This window comes from Pongo abelii, chromosome 22 (genome assembly GCF_028885655.2).
Source record: "Pongo abelii isolate AG06213 chromosome 22, NHGRI_mPonAbe1-v2.0_pri, whole genome shotgun sequence".
NCBI classification, from domain to species: Eukaryota; Metazoa; Chordata; class Mammalia; order Primates; family Hominidae; genus Pongo; species Pongo abelii.
The window spans coordinates 30,181,782-30,197,245 of record NC_072007.2 but is presented as its reverse complement, the minus strand read 5'-3'; the positions used below and the strand labels follow the sequence as shown (position 1 = coordinate 30,197,245).

The window sequence follows — 15,464 nt, the reverse complement described above, 5'->3', positions numbered from 1 at the left end:
AGTAAAGTCAATCAAGGAAATCATGAAAGAAATTGTGGATACAGCAAAAAATAAATAAATAAATAAATAAAAGGTACAGGGGGAAGGGACTCAAGATATGGATCTTGAAAAAATTTAAGAGATAATAGACACCACTCCGGAGGAATTAACAGAAGATGACTTGATGGAGATGGGTTGCATGCTTTTGACCCAGTGCCAGATGACGAGAAGAAGAATTAGAAGCAGCAGTACTAGGAAATAAACTGACATTAGAGAGTCTAGCAGAATTGTTCTGATTCTTCAAGACTGCTTTTTACTTCTTTTATGACATGGTCCCTTCCATGACACAGACACTGAAAGTAAAGCAAACAGAGGAGGAAGGATTAGTACTGTATGCACAAAAGTTAGACAGAAATTACAATGTAGTTCTGTAAAGTTACACTGAGTTTGCTGGCCTCTCCTGCCTCCTCCACCCCTTCTACTCTGCCGTGCCTGAGACAGACCAGCTCCTCCTTTCTCTCCTCCCCCTCAGCCTGTCCAATGTGAAAACATGAAGATGAAAACCTTTATAATGATTCACTTCCACTTAATGAATACTAAATATGTTTTTTCTTATGATTTTCTTAATAACATTTTATTTTTTCCTAGCTTACTTTTTGAGGAGAATACAGCATATAATACATATAACATATAAAATATGTGTAATTGTTTATGTTATTGGTAAGGCTCCTAGTCAACAGTAGGCTATTAATAGTTAAGTTTTTGGGGAGTCAAAAACTATATGCATATTTTTGACTACATGGGGAGTCAGCATTCCTGACCTGCCACATTATTGTTCAAGAATAACATTTACATCATGTTAGGTATTATAAGTAATGTGGGAATGATTTAAAGACTATACACATAGTACACCTAAGGCTACATGCAGACACTACACCATTTATATAAGGGACTTGAGTATACACAGATTTTTGTATCCTTGGGGAGTTCTAGAACCAATCCCCTATGAATGCAAAGAGGTGATTGTATATAAAATAAATATATTTGCAAATAAGGGATTGTTGGGTATACCTGCCATAATAAGTAAGAAGACATATTAATTATTCTCTGACAAAATAGCTTTATGTTACAAAGAAAAGAAACCTAAAGAAAAATCTCCTGTTAAATATTTCCTGTAAAAAGATCTATCAAGCAACAAATATTCTAAAATGGAAACTTAACTTGAAATTTCCAAAATGTAAACAGATGCTCCCAGGCGACCTCACCTATATGACAAAATCTATTTATACACTTAAGAGTATATTTGGCAGATAATTTATTCTGAAATGTCCATCAAGATGTACTTCTACTTGAAAGCAGATTTTCTACTACCATCTTGCTCCTATATGAACATAAATGGGCAATTTATAACACCTGTTCTTAAATATTTTTAGCTCCAGATGGTCTGCTCTAAGACTTATGGTGCTGAACTTTGGATCTCAAACTGCACATGTCTAAGTACCTAGCTAAAATCAAAACTTTTTTGGAGGAAAAATAATAAAATACTTTGTCTCACCACATGCACTCCTGTGTCCTCTGTCTTTTTAAAATGAAATAGCCATCTGTCTGAAGAATTCAAGTAAAACTCATAAACTTTTACTATAGCATATCAATTAATTCTTACATATATTTTCTTTAAAACATATAGGTCACCATTTATTCAACAAATAGAATACTGACATATTGAGATCTTTTTTTTTTTTTTCTTTTTTTTTTTCTTTTTTTTTCTTTTATTGTAATTATTATTATTATTATTATTATTATACTTTAGGTTTTATGGTACATGTGCCCAATGTGCAGGTAAGTTACATATGTATACATGTGCCATGCTGGTGCACTGCACCCACCAACTCGTCATCTAGCATTAGGTATATCTCCCAATGTTATCCCTCCCCCCTCCCCCCAACCCACAACAGTCCCTGAAGTGTGATGTTCCCCTTCCTGTGTCCATGTGTTCTCATTGTTCAATTCCCACCTATGAGTGAGAATATGCGGTGTTTGGTTTTTTGTTCTTGCGATAGTTTACTGAGAATGATGATTTCCAATTTCATCCATGTCCCTACAAAGGACATGAACTCATCATTTCTTATGGCTGCATAGTATTCCATGGTGTATATGTGCCACATTTTCTTAATCCAGTCTATCATTGTTGGACATTTGGGTTGGTTCCAAGTCTTTGCTATTGTGAATAATGCGGCAATAAACATACGTGTGCATGTGTCTTTATAGCAGCATGATTTATAGTCCTTTGGGTATATACCCAGTAATGGGATAGCTGGGTCGAATGGAATTTCTAGTTCTAGATCCCTGAGGAATCGCCACACTGACTTCCACAAGGGTTGAACTAGTTTACAGTCCCACCAACAGTGTAAAAGTGTTCCTATTTCTCCACATCCTCTCCAGCACCTGTTGTTTCCTGACTTTTTAATGATCGCCATTCTAACTGGTGTGAGATGGTATCTCATTGTGGTTTTGATTTGCATTTCTCTGATGGCCAGTGATGGTGAGCATTTTTTCATGTGTCTTTTGGCTGCATAAATGTCTTCTTTTGAGAAGTGTCTGTTCATGTCCTTCGCCCACTTTTTGATGGGGTTGTTTGTTTTTTTCTTGTAAATTTGTTGGAGTTCATTGTAGATTCTGGATATTAGCCATATTGAGATCTTAAGAAGAATTTTAATGTGACGCATGTCTTCTAGCGCTTGTTTGACACAGTTAAGACATTAAATAAATTTTATTTGTTTCAGCCTTTGAAATTCTAGTCCTGTACTAAGCTAGATCATTAGAAAATAATATAATACATTATTTATGTTAGTTTCCATAGAAACATATTCATTGAGTGAAAGTCACATTTTGAGCTTTTATAGAGACACAAGAAACTAGAATATTTTCCATATTTTGTCATATATTATCAAATATAGCTTTTATAAATGTCAAGTTGACAAAATTCTTCCAGGAATCATTTCTAGTTGAAAAGGCCTAGCTTTCCTAATGTAATTGACTATCATCAGACCGTTCAAACTTTGAAATGTCACATGTATCTCTTATTCTCTTTCTTACCAGATTCTCAAAGCTAACTTTGATAATCTTATCCTATTCAATTTGCAAATCAATGTTTTTTTCTAATTCAATTGTTCCAAATATGTATTTTCATAGGCCCATCCTCCACCCTGAAATAGATATATCATTATTATTATAGTTGATTTTGTCAAGTAGAATGGATGTGCCAGTTAGGCACTATGCATTCATTACATTATTTAATCCTAAAAACAAAACTGTAAGTATCACACACTGTATGGATGTAAAGGGAAGTTAAGTATGAGGTTGGATTCTATGAATAAAGATGCAAAACTATATAAACATCACCTTACACATCATTCCATTTTTCTACCTGAGAACACAAGATGCAATAACAGAACAGGTTTTTGACAACCACTTTGCAAGAACTCAGTACGGCAATAAAGAGCTCAGTAAAAGGACGTTTAAGTTTAGTACATAAATGGAGTTTCCCACTTATGTAGATCTAAATCTGAGCATCTGAATTTATACAATTTAGAGAGAAATAGAGAGAGAGAGAGGAAATATCAAAAAATTGTGTATCACAAGGAGAAAAAACAGAGAAAATAAGAAATTTAAGCTTTTTAATACACAGTTAATGCCTTGGGATATAATCAATCATATTCATAATTTCATTTTCCCTGGGGAATAGGAGAAAAAGAAGAGACAACTAGAATGCTCTAAGAAGGAATTAGAGAAGTTTCTCTTTTTTCATACTAAACAAATCTCGGTATGGATTCTTAATTAGTCATCTATTGGTTGTATGATACTTTGACAAGTTACTTACATTTGTTAATTACTTCATTAATTACACATGAACATATGCTGATAACTGGAAAATTTTTACTTCAGGATTAATGAGCCTATGTAGTTGTAGCATCTAGCACATACTAATTGGTTCATAAATGTTAATTATCTTTTTTTCATTACTTTGATCATCAAGGAACTTTTAATCAGAAGATGTTATCATCTACTAGTGTCTCTAATTTTCCCATTTCCAAAGAGGAAAGATACAGTTAAATTCAGTAATAAAGGAAGTTAATGCTGAGGCAAAATAATATAACATTAAACTATTATTCAAGTAGATGTTTAGGTAAATAATTTTATGACAAAAATGTTTTGTCACAAAGACATAGATGATCACCATTTCAGCATGTTTCATTGCACTTAGTATTATTCCCAACCACAATCAGCTTTAGGGGTATGCAAAAGTGTCTTATACGTGGTTTAATGTGCTACTGCTGATGTTGTAAAATTCCCAATAATTTTTTAACAAGGAGCCTACATTTCTATTTTTTAACTGGTCCTCACAAATTATGTAGCTGGTCCTGCTCCCAGCTATCAAAATATAAATATCTGGTATCCTCCTATTTACTCTTTCAGCATTAATTATCATTAAAAAATCAAAATCAACTTTTTGCAGAAATATCCAGAATATTGCAAGCTTGTAAATATTTATTAATATTATGTACATTTGATAGATTTTTAAAAACTGATCTGTGTCCCAAAATCATGACCTTTTCTCCAAAGATCTAGGCTTGAAGACCTATACGCTTTTCGACTAAAAATTTTACCCTTGGCAGTCTCGGGACTCATATTCTAAGTCTCTCCTCTGTTTATTATGCTTTCTCAAATACCTCAAAGACAGTTGCTGTCATATAGTTCATATTTAGAGAAGGGAAAAATGGGTAATACTTTCCATTGTTTTCCTATATTGTTGTTTTTTTTTTTTTTTTCTCCTGTTTGAAACCTTCCCAGCTCTTCTATGGTTTGTTGTTGATGTTGGTGGTGGTGGTGGTGTTAATTTTGTTTGCACTCTGCCTAGTGGTTATCGAATGAAGAACCCCAACAATTTGTTGGATTAAGAAGGTTAATTCTTCCACTCATTCATTTTATAATTTTTATTATATCACTATACTTTGCCTAGCCTTATTATAGATAATGGGGATGCAGTGCTGAAGACACAAAATTCTTTCCTGTTGGGGCTTACATTCTGATTATTATTTCTAAATCTTTTAGGTAACTCTGACATATATGATATCGGAACAAGAACAAAAATAAGACCACCAGTAGTATAGATATTTGCCTTCTCAAATGAATGTTTTCATTTCTATGGGGAAAAACTAGAGGATAGATTTTCTGAGCTGGAAGAAAATTTGAAAATTTTGATGTCACCAAGTTTAGGACAGGGTTTTGGGATAGGTGTTCCCTAAAAGCAAATGCTCTTTTTAGGTGAATCCATTCAAGTATTTATTCATTTTTATTTTTATTTTTTATTTTGTGGGTACATAGTAGACGTATATATTTATAGAGTACATGAGATGTTTTGATATAGGCACGTAATTTGAAATAAGCACATCATCTAGAATGGGGGTATCCATCCCCTCAAACATTTATCCTTTGAGTCACAAACCATCCAATTACACTCCTTAAATTATTTTTAAGCATATAATTGACTAGAGCTACCCTATTGTGTTATCAAATAGTAGGTGTTTTTCATTTTTTCTATTTTTTTGTATGCATTAAACATCCTCACCTCTCCCTCAGCCACCTATACCACTACCCTTCCCAGCCTCTGGTAACTATCCTTTTACTCTTGAACTCATGTCCATGAGTTCAATTGTTTTGATTTTTAGATCCCACAAGTAAGTGAGGACATGCAATGTTTGTGTTTCTGTGCCTCGCTTATTTTCCTTAACATAGTGATCTCCAGTTCCATCCATGTTTTTGCAAATGACTGAATCTCATTTTTTTATGGCTGAATAGTACTCCATTGTGTATATGTATCACATTTCCTTTATCCATTCATCTGTTGATGGACACTTAGTTTGCTTCTAAATCTTAGCTATTGTAAACCGTGCTGCAACAAATACAGGAGTGCAGATATCTCTTTGATAAACCGATTTCTTTTCTTTTGGGTATATACCCAGCAGAGGGATTGTTGGATCACATGGTAGCTCAATTTTTAGTTTTTTGAGGAACCTCCAAACTGTTCTCCAAAGTGGTTTTACTAATTTACATTTCCACCAAGAGCGTACAAAGGTTTCCTTTTTTTCACATCCTCACAAACATTTGTTATTACCTGTCTTTTGGATAAAAGCCATTTTAACAAGGGTGACATGATATCTCATTGCAGTTTCAATTTGCATTTCTCTGATGATCAATGATGTTGAGCATATTTTCATATGTCTGGTTGTCATCTGTATGCCTTTTTTGGAGAAATGTCTATTCAAATCCTTTTTCAATTTTTTGACTGGATTATTAGATTATTTTCCTATGGAGCTCTTTGAGTTCTTTATATATATATTCTGGTTATTAATCTCTTGTAAGAGGGGTAGTTTGCAAATCTTTTTTCCCATTTTTGTGGGTTGTTTCTTCACTTTGTTGATTGTATCTTTTGCTGTGCAGGAGCTTTTTTAACAAGATGTCATCCCCTTCGTCCACATTTGCTTTGGTTGCCTGTGCTTATGGGGTATGGCTCGAGAAATTTTTGCACAGATCAATGTCCTAGAGAGTGTCTCCAAAGTTTTTTTTTTTTTTTCTAGTAGCTTCATAGTTTGACATCTTAGATTTGAGTCTTTAATTCGTTTTGATTTCATTTTTGTATATGATGAAAGATAGGGGTCTAGTTTCATTCTTCTGCATATGAATTTTTCCCAGCACCATTTATTGAAGAGACTGTTCTTGCTCCAATGTATGTTCTTGACATCTTTGTCAAAAATGAATTCACTGTAGGTGTGCAGATTTGTTTCTGGGTTCTCTATTCTGTTCCTTTGGTTTATGTGTTTGTTTTTATGCCAGGGCCATGCTATTTCAGTTATATAGCTCTGTAGTATAATTTGAAATCAGGTAATGTGATTCTTCTAGCTTTGTTCTTTTCACTTAGGACAGCTTTAGCTAGTCAGGTCTTTGTGGTTCCATATAAATTTTATAATTTTTTTTCCTACATCTGTGAATAATGTCATTGGTATTTGGATAGGGATTGCATTGAATCTGTAGATGCTTTGGCTAATATGAACATTTTTAACAATGGTGAATCTTCCAGTCCATGAGATTTGCATGGTGACCAAATAAATGGTATAGAAATCCTTTTTTGTTTTGTTTTGTTTTTTTGTTTTGAGACAGGGTCTCTCTCTGTGGTTTAGTCTGGAGTTCAGTGGTGTGATTACAGCTTACACAGCCTTGACCTCTCAGCCTCAAGTGATCCTTCCACCTCAGCCTCTTAAGTAGCCTGGACCATGGGCATGCACCACCACATCAGGATAAAATTTTTTATTTTTTATTTACTTTTATTTTTGTAAAGATGGTATCTCCCTATGTTATCCACACTGGTCTTGAACTCCTGGACTCAAATGATCCTTTCTCCTTGGCCTCCCAAAGTGTAAAGATTACAAGCATGAGCCACCATGCCCACCCTAGAACAATTCTTCATCAAGAACAAAGTTCTTGCAAAATAATAATAATTATCATAGTAATTAGATATTTAATATTTGTTTAAGTTGTTCAGTGAAAAAGACATTTGTTGTTTCCAAATTTCTAAAATATACTATATCTACTGATAAGAGCTACATTTTACAAATGGGTTGATAGAAAGCTAAGAGAAAAGAGTTGTGAAAAGAGTTATAATTTTCGGCAGAAGAAGGAACTAGAAAACAGACACGGGAACAAACATTGCAGGGAGAGGCAATTCACACAGCATTTGGAGAAAGGTATTGAGTTTTTCATAAGACATAGCTTAGGAAACTCAAAGAAATTTCATTAAGTCTCAAAAGATAGTCAACTGTCTCCATAAAGTCTATCTCCAGATAATCAGTACTAGGCCTCTATTTTATTTTCATATTCTCCTCTCTTTTGGTGTTTAGTCCTGCCAGAAATTCCTGTTCACTTTTTATCATTGTAGTTTACCTGATTTTTATTCGTTGTTCTATAATCACCTAAATCAGACAGGTTTTTAATAAAATGGACAGTTTAAGAGGTAATCTGCTAAGATTAGGTAAACAATATTTTCACAAAGTTCTACAAGTAATTGGATGATTTAATATAGCGCAGTATGTGTGAAGGTAGAGAATTGCACAGCACTATGAAATCTACATAAGATGTATTTTATTATAATGGGCTTCCTAGTTGAAGTGGCACTTAGGATGAGAAAAGAAACTATGTGTTATATTGGACATCACATATACAGTATATATTATTTTATATGTAATATAAGGAAAGAGTTAAATTGAAGTAGCAGGATACCAAATCTGAAAAGGTGAGCTTGTGAAAGTGACAGGAATTTGATATGCCTAGAGTGCAGAGTACAAGAGATGGAAGCAAAGAGACTAGGCCAAAGGAGACAAAGCTATGATCGCTAGGGATATTTACTGAGGCTATTGCAGAGTTTCAGCTCTTTCCTAAAAATGAAAACATTTGCAGAGTTTCAAGCAGGGGATAACATGATCAGTTTCCTGTTTCAGAAATTTTACTATGGCTAGACTATGCAAAATGGATCAGAGAGAATAGTGTGAAAATTCAGAAACTAGTTAGGTAGTATTGTGGGAATTGAGATGATAATCATTATCGTGTACACCAGCGGAACAGTATTGGGAATGGAAAACAGGAAGAAATATGAAAGAATTCACTGTGGGCCAATGTAAATAAAAATTTATTGACAATTGTAGAAATTGGTGGCTCTGTATTTTTGACATTAAAGGCAAAATCTCTCTGGTTAAACTGGCTGTCAATTATTAAATTGTCTTTTGTTGCCTGGATCAAGATTTGACTTATATTTTGAAAATGACAGAAAATGAGAAATTCCTTTTGTACTTTTTTAATTTGGTTTCCTGAGAGAAAATACTAATAAAGAAGAGCAAATGAATGAAATAATATTTTCCCTCAAATTAGAGAAGTTATAGGACAAGAAATTGGCAGATTATGTAAAATTTAAGATTCATTTCTTTTATCCCTTCAGAGATCCCATATAATTTCAGGATTGGAAGAACGAATACACATCTAGTTCAATTCCATATACGAGAAGGTCCCTTTTAAAGCATCCCTCTGTGCTGTTAAAGCACATAACCTGGTGTTTCTCAAATTTCATATGTATACAAAGGGCCTGTTAAAATGCAGATTCCAATTTAGTAGTTTGGAGGAAAGGCATTTTTAATAAGTTTAATAAGGATTTTACATTTTTGATAAGTTTTCAACTGTTGCTGATATTCTTGCTTGTGGACTATCTTTGAGGGCCAAATATCTAACTTATATTTGAAAACAACTGGTTATAACAAGCTCATTGCTGACCCTGATATTATAGCACTATGAATTACTGCAGTGTCCAAAACATGCATTTATGTTTGTTAAACATTTTGATCTTCTAATCAAAGAGTCCATCTAAGCTCAAGTTCTTCCTGCAAAGTGAAAGGTAGATGGGGCCATTTTTTTTTTTCTGCAAGACTCCTTGCATTAGAATTGATTGATATACACAACTCAGAATATCTCCCAGTGAATTAACTGACCAAAATAAGCTCATTTAGTTAAAAGTGAGAATGAAATGTGTCTGCATCTATATGCAAATTATTTTATTCTGCCTCATATTTTTCACCATTAACAGAAATACAGATGGTTTATAATAGCATATTTTTTACATTCAGAAGAGCTGCTCCTTTTGTTTAAGTTAAAAACTTAGAATGATGGTGAAACCAGAATGTGTGATTTTTATAAACAACTGACAGAATCACTAATAAATCTGAATAGTTTAACTTTGAAAATAACATTCACTTAAGAAGCTTCAGGGAGTTTTTACTTTATACCTAATATTCTTTTGAAAAATATAAAAAAGACAAATATTCTTTCTTAAATTAGTTTCTGACCATATTTTTTTAATGACTGTTTGATTTAGCAATAATATGTGAATTACAACCAGTGGTGAAGTTATGAATGCAAATGAGCTGGAAGAGTTTCACAGGACATAAAGTCCATTTAGGAAGAGAGGATGTTTCTAGCCATGTTATATGAGAAATATTTATGCAATTCAATTGACTTTTTGTGTATTTGTTTTATTCATACATTTTAGTAACTAATCATTTGTACCCTTAACAGAAGAACAGTCTTTTAATGAGCACATCATCCTCATCCTCCATGAGCTTGCAACATGGGGTCGTGAAAGAGGCAGGGGACACTGGCCTAGCCTGCTGGATCAACCAGGTCAACCTGGCAATCAATGGGGTGATCCATGAGCCAGATCCACCTCACATCTGATCAGTTATTTATAAAGTTTACAAACATTTTTTGCTATTCATTGTTCATGCATCTTATGTAGCTATACAGTGGAATCTTGTTCATGCTTACTATTTAGTTATGCAATGGAATGTTGTTCATGCTTTCTATTTAATTCTGCAATAGAATCAAAGGCACATGTATTAGTATGATATTGTTTTTCTACTTATGTTTCCATTACAATGAAGATTCTAGGTTTTCTGCTATCAATATACAATTGCTGTTTTGGTGCAAACAATGCACAGTGGCTTTACTAAGTCCAAAATAACACTGTGGATTTTTCATCTAGTTTAACTTTTTTGCCTGGACAAAGTTGTTTTAAAGAAAAGACTATAGTAAGAACAAGATAGTACAGAAAGAAATGGAGGTATTTTTTCATTGTTTTTGCATTTGTAAGACATGTAAAATTGTCTGTTGTCATTAAATAAACATTATCAGAAAATATATTCGTTTCATTAATATATTTAATTTTCAAGTAATCAGCTTATTGATATTAGTTTAGTAAACGGAACTGTTTCCTCAAATAAAGTTGCTAAATCCATTTACACAACTAAAATCCACGTGAAAGTCAACATTCTCTTTCACCATATTGTTTTATCATGCAAACCTCCAATGGTAAAAAATGTCACCTTCGTGACATAATTCATTTTTTCCCTATCCAGATGGCTTTTGGGGGGTAATGCAAAGATTTATTTTTATTTTAAAGAGGTGATTAACTGGCCGTCCTCTCAATGTAGCCCCTGAATCTCAACTATCCTTGTAATAATAATAAAAAGAGACTCTGTGTTCAAGTAGACAGCATATCTACTAAAATTGGAATAATACGGAAAAAGCTAGCATATACCTGCAAAAAATGGCATGCAAATTTGTGAAGCATTCCATATTTTTATTTTCTAATAAAAAGTGTGTATTTGTACATTTTTTAGAAAAGGTTGGGCAGGATGATGTCTGATTTGGCTTATATAAGTGAGCTATAGATGAGATAAAAATAATGTAATTCTATGTAAACGAGAACTCATAAAAATGAGGTAATGAAATTTTAAGAAAATTTTCCCTGGTATGTAGTCAAATGTTATTTTTAAAATGATGTATTTTTACCTTTCCTTCACTGTAGAACCCAGTTTGTAAAAAGCACCTTACAAAAAGCACCTTTATAAATTCAAAAGACTTCAGATTGCCAATTTTGCATTGCCTAAGTCTATGATATAATTGTTTAATTATTAGTTTCATTTTGTCTGGATAGACTTGATGCTGATATTGACATTTGTAGTCATTTTAGCATTATTAACACTTGTTTTAAGAAGTGTCAAATGAAAAGAAATGCAAAATCGAACAGAAAAAAAGTCTTTCTTTTATAGAAGTAGGCAGAACTTTGCAGAAATGTCTAAGGGGAAATAAGGCAAGCAATGAGGAGTGAGTACATAGCATGACAGGCACCATGACAGGAAATGTACCTGGGGTAGTCAGCTGATTCTTGGGATGACCTAATGAACAGGGTATATTCTGCATCTTAGCGCTTCCTCAGGTATGGGGATAAGCCGAAGTTCAAGTGTCAGTGGGGAACAGAGAAATCTGGCTATATGGTCAAAATAAACTGTAAGAAATGGGCAAACGTGAACATTTGATGGGGAGCTACAACAAGATAGGTGTGTGTGTGTGTGTGTGTGTGCGGGAAGTACATTAATTGGTGGGCTAGTATTTCACCTTGTTTGTGATAATCTAATTCCATGGGTTGGTATACAGTTGTGGTATCATAGGAAAACACTTGGCCCTTCTGTAATCCCAGCACTTTGGGATGCTGAAGTGTGCAGATCACAAGGTCAGGAGTTTGAGACCAGCCTGGCCAACATGAAGAAACCCCATCTCTACTAAAGATAAAAAAAATTAGCTGGGTGTGGTGGCACGCACCTGTAATCCCAGCTACTCGGGGGCCTGGGGCAGGAGAATCACTTGAACCCGGGAGGCGGAGGTTGCAGTGAGCCAATATCATGCCACTGCACTCCAGCCTGGGTGACAGGGCAAGACTCCATCTCAAAAAAAAAAAAAGAAAAAAAACACGTAGTCTTTGTCCCTGCTACCTGGCACAGAATTTCTAAAACCCTTGGAATTTTCTGAGTGAAAAAGGTGATGGAGTCTTTTATGCCCTGATGAGGAAACTCTTGGTGGGCACATACCTTCAGGGCGGAAGCTGATCACCAAAAAGACCAAGAATTGGTTAACTCTAAGCCCTACTTTCCCCAACCTCCAGGAATGGGAAAGGATCTGTAGATTGAGCTATTCACCAATGGCTGATGAAAACCTAAATGACAGGGTTGAGAGTTTCTGGGTTGGTGAATATATCGAAGTAATGGAAGTGTGCACCCAGAAAGAGCATGGAAGCTCCATGTTTCCTTCCTCCCTCATCTTGCCCTGTGTGTCTCTTTCTTTTGGCTGTTCTGAGTTGTAGTATTTATAATACATTGGTCAATGTAAGTAAATAGTTTTTTTAATTCTGTGTTGCCATTTAGCAAATAATCAAATGTGAGGATGGGGTCATGGGAACTCTCAATTTAGTCATTTAGTCAGAAGCACAGGTGTAACTGTAACTAGTGTCTGAAGTGGAGGCAGTCTTGACCCTTTAACATGTATTATCTGACACTCTAGTGTCAGATAGCGTCAGAATGAAATTGAATTGAATTGTTGAAACCTAGTTAGTGCTGGAGAATCAGAGAATTGGTGAATTAGTTGGTGTGAGGGGTACAAAAAACTTTCAACAGTAAAAGATCAAAGACAGTCTCTATTAAAGTTAGAGTGTTTATCTTTTTTTCTTTTATAAGCAGCATCATCCATGCTGCCTCATTACATGAATTCTATTGTTTATAAGAGGGATTGAAGGAAGGATTTTTTTTTAATTTGCTAGAAGCTATTCTCATCCCTGAGAAAAATAACTTTAAGTACATGTTTTACTGTTGATGGGCTAGTAATTTTAAATTTGCTTATGAAGGACAGCATGTTATTTTTACCTTTCAAGAACTGGGAGACTATTAACATATCTTTAGACAACTAATCCTTAAGTAAACAATACATTTTTACTTCCTGCAATCTTTCTTCATAACTCAGTGAGTTTCTTCCATTAATCATTCTGATCTTCTCAGAACGCCTTCCAAATCCCTGTGTACATCCGGTATTAAGGTAAGTAAATGAAAGTGAAACGAATACAGTGTTTCCAGTGTCACAAGTTACAGGTAACGGATTAATTCTTATTCTTGACTCAAGAAGCCATCACCAGCCCACCAGTGATGATCACAAGCTAATAGGTTTTCTTTTTCTTTTTCTTTTTTTCTTTCTTTCATTCTTTTTTTTTTTGAGACAGAGTCTTACTCTGTCGCCCGGGTTGGAGTGCAATGGTGTGATCTCATCTTGCTGCAACCTCTGCCTCCCGGGTTCAAGAAATTATCCTGCCTCAGCGTCCCAGGTAGCTGGGATTACAGGTGTGTGCCGCCATGCCTGGCTAATTTTTGTGTCTTTAGTAGAGACAGGGTTTCACCATGTTGGTCAAGCTGGTCTTGAACTCCTGACCTCGTGATCAGCCCGCTGAGCCTCCCAAAGTGCTGGGATTACAGGCATGAGCCACCATGTCCAGCCACAAGCTACTAGGTTTTCGACTCTGCACAGCTCAGCTCTTGGTAGGTTTGGGTGTGTAAAGTGCCCTCTAATGTAAGCTCAGCTCTATCTTCAGGAAAATCCAAGTCCTCACCCTCTATGGCATATGAAAGGAACCACTGTCTCAGAAGATAACTCTGAATGAAGACAGCCTTGTTGTCAGTACCACACAACCTATTACTCTAACTTTCTGTGTTTCTGCAGCTAAATTCCACTTCCTAGTCTCTTTGGATGATGAATGGCTCTCTTTAATCTCAGGATTTAGGCTTTAACACTCCCTATAATTTCATAGGTAGAGCTCAAGTCCTAGTATTTATGCTTCTATTCTGAAATCTCAAGGCTTTTTCACAAAACAAATAATCATATTCTGTGTACCCACTTAGGTCTAGGTACTGTAGTACCTGCTATACATACATAATTTTATTTAGTACTCATAGCAAAAATATGGTATAGATATTTTTCTGCTTTTGCTGGAGAAGTAAATCAATTTAAAACTGTGATTAACAACTCTTAAATAGCAAACATTCAATAGGAACTCAGGTTACATTGACTCTGTTCTTCCTACTGCAGTCAGTTGTTGCTCCCAGTCTATGCCCTATGTTCCAGTGTGTTGGTCTACATTGCACACCTAGTTCCTAACTCCATTTACTTCATGTGGTCAGTTACTTGTAGCCAATAACACCCCCAAAAGCCTTGTTTTTGGCCAAACTGAAACCTTGTAAGTATAATTCTTGTATGTCTCTGGATTATTAGGTATTCCTACTTTTCCAGTATGCAGAGCAGGGGTTGTAAAAGTGGGTTCCATGCATCCCTCTGGGTCCAAGAGTTGGTTTTAGGGAATTCTATTATACCCATAACACTATGTAAAACAAAAACAAAAACAAAAACAAAGCAATGGGCTGGGCGCAGTGGCTCACGCCTGTAATCCCAGCACTTTGGGAGGCCAAGGTGGGTGGATCACCTGAGGTCATCAGTTTGAGGCCAGCCTGACCAACATGGTTAAACCCCGTCTCTACTAAAAATACAAAATTAGCTGGGCATGGTGGCGCCTGCCTGTAATCCCAGTTACTCCGGAGGCTGAGGCACAAGAATTGCTTGAACCTGGGAGGCGGAGGTTGTGGTGAGCTGAGATTGCGCCATTGCACTCCAGCCTGGGCAACGAGCAAAACTCAGTCTCAAAAAAACAAACAAATAACAATGTGTGTCCATCTGTGTGTGTCTCTCTGTGTACATATTTGAGTGTGTGTTTGTAAATACATGCTTTTTCTTAGTGCAGTATACTGATTTGACTGACCAGTTATCTTCTTTACAGATATTTAAGGGAAGGGTCACATCATTAAATGACGTCTCTCATACTCAGAGTGCTTTGATTCTAAAGGTCACTCATGAGCAGCTTCATTCTCTCTTCACGTGTGGGAGAAGAATTCACAGCTGTATTTGGTGGTTCTGCACATACAGCAGGGCAGAGGAAAGGAGAGATTTTGTTTATGTCT

The 15,464-nt window shown here is 35.2% G+C and overlaps 1 non-coding gene across 1 annotated transcript; it reads left to right on the top strand.

Moving 5' to 3' along the window:
• The first annotated feature begins 11,112 nt into the window (after window positions 1-11,112).
• LOC112130558 (U6 spliceosomal RNA) lies at window positions 11,113-11,217 on the top strand. The gene has a single exon (XR_002912805.1). It is a non-coding gene; the product is annotated as a U6 spliceosomal RNA (small nuclear RNA).
• The last annotated feature ends 4,247 nt before the right edge of the window (window positions 11,218-15,464 follow it).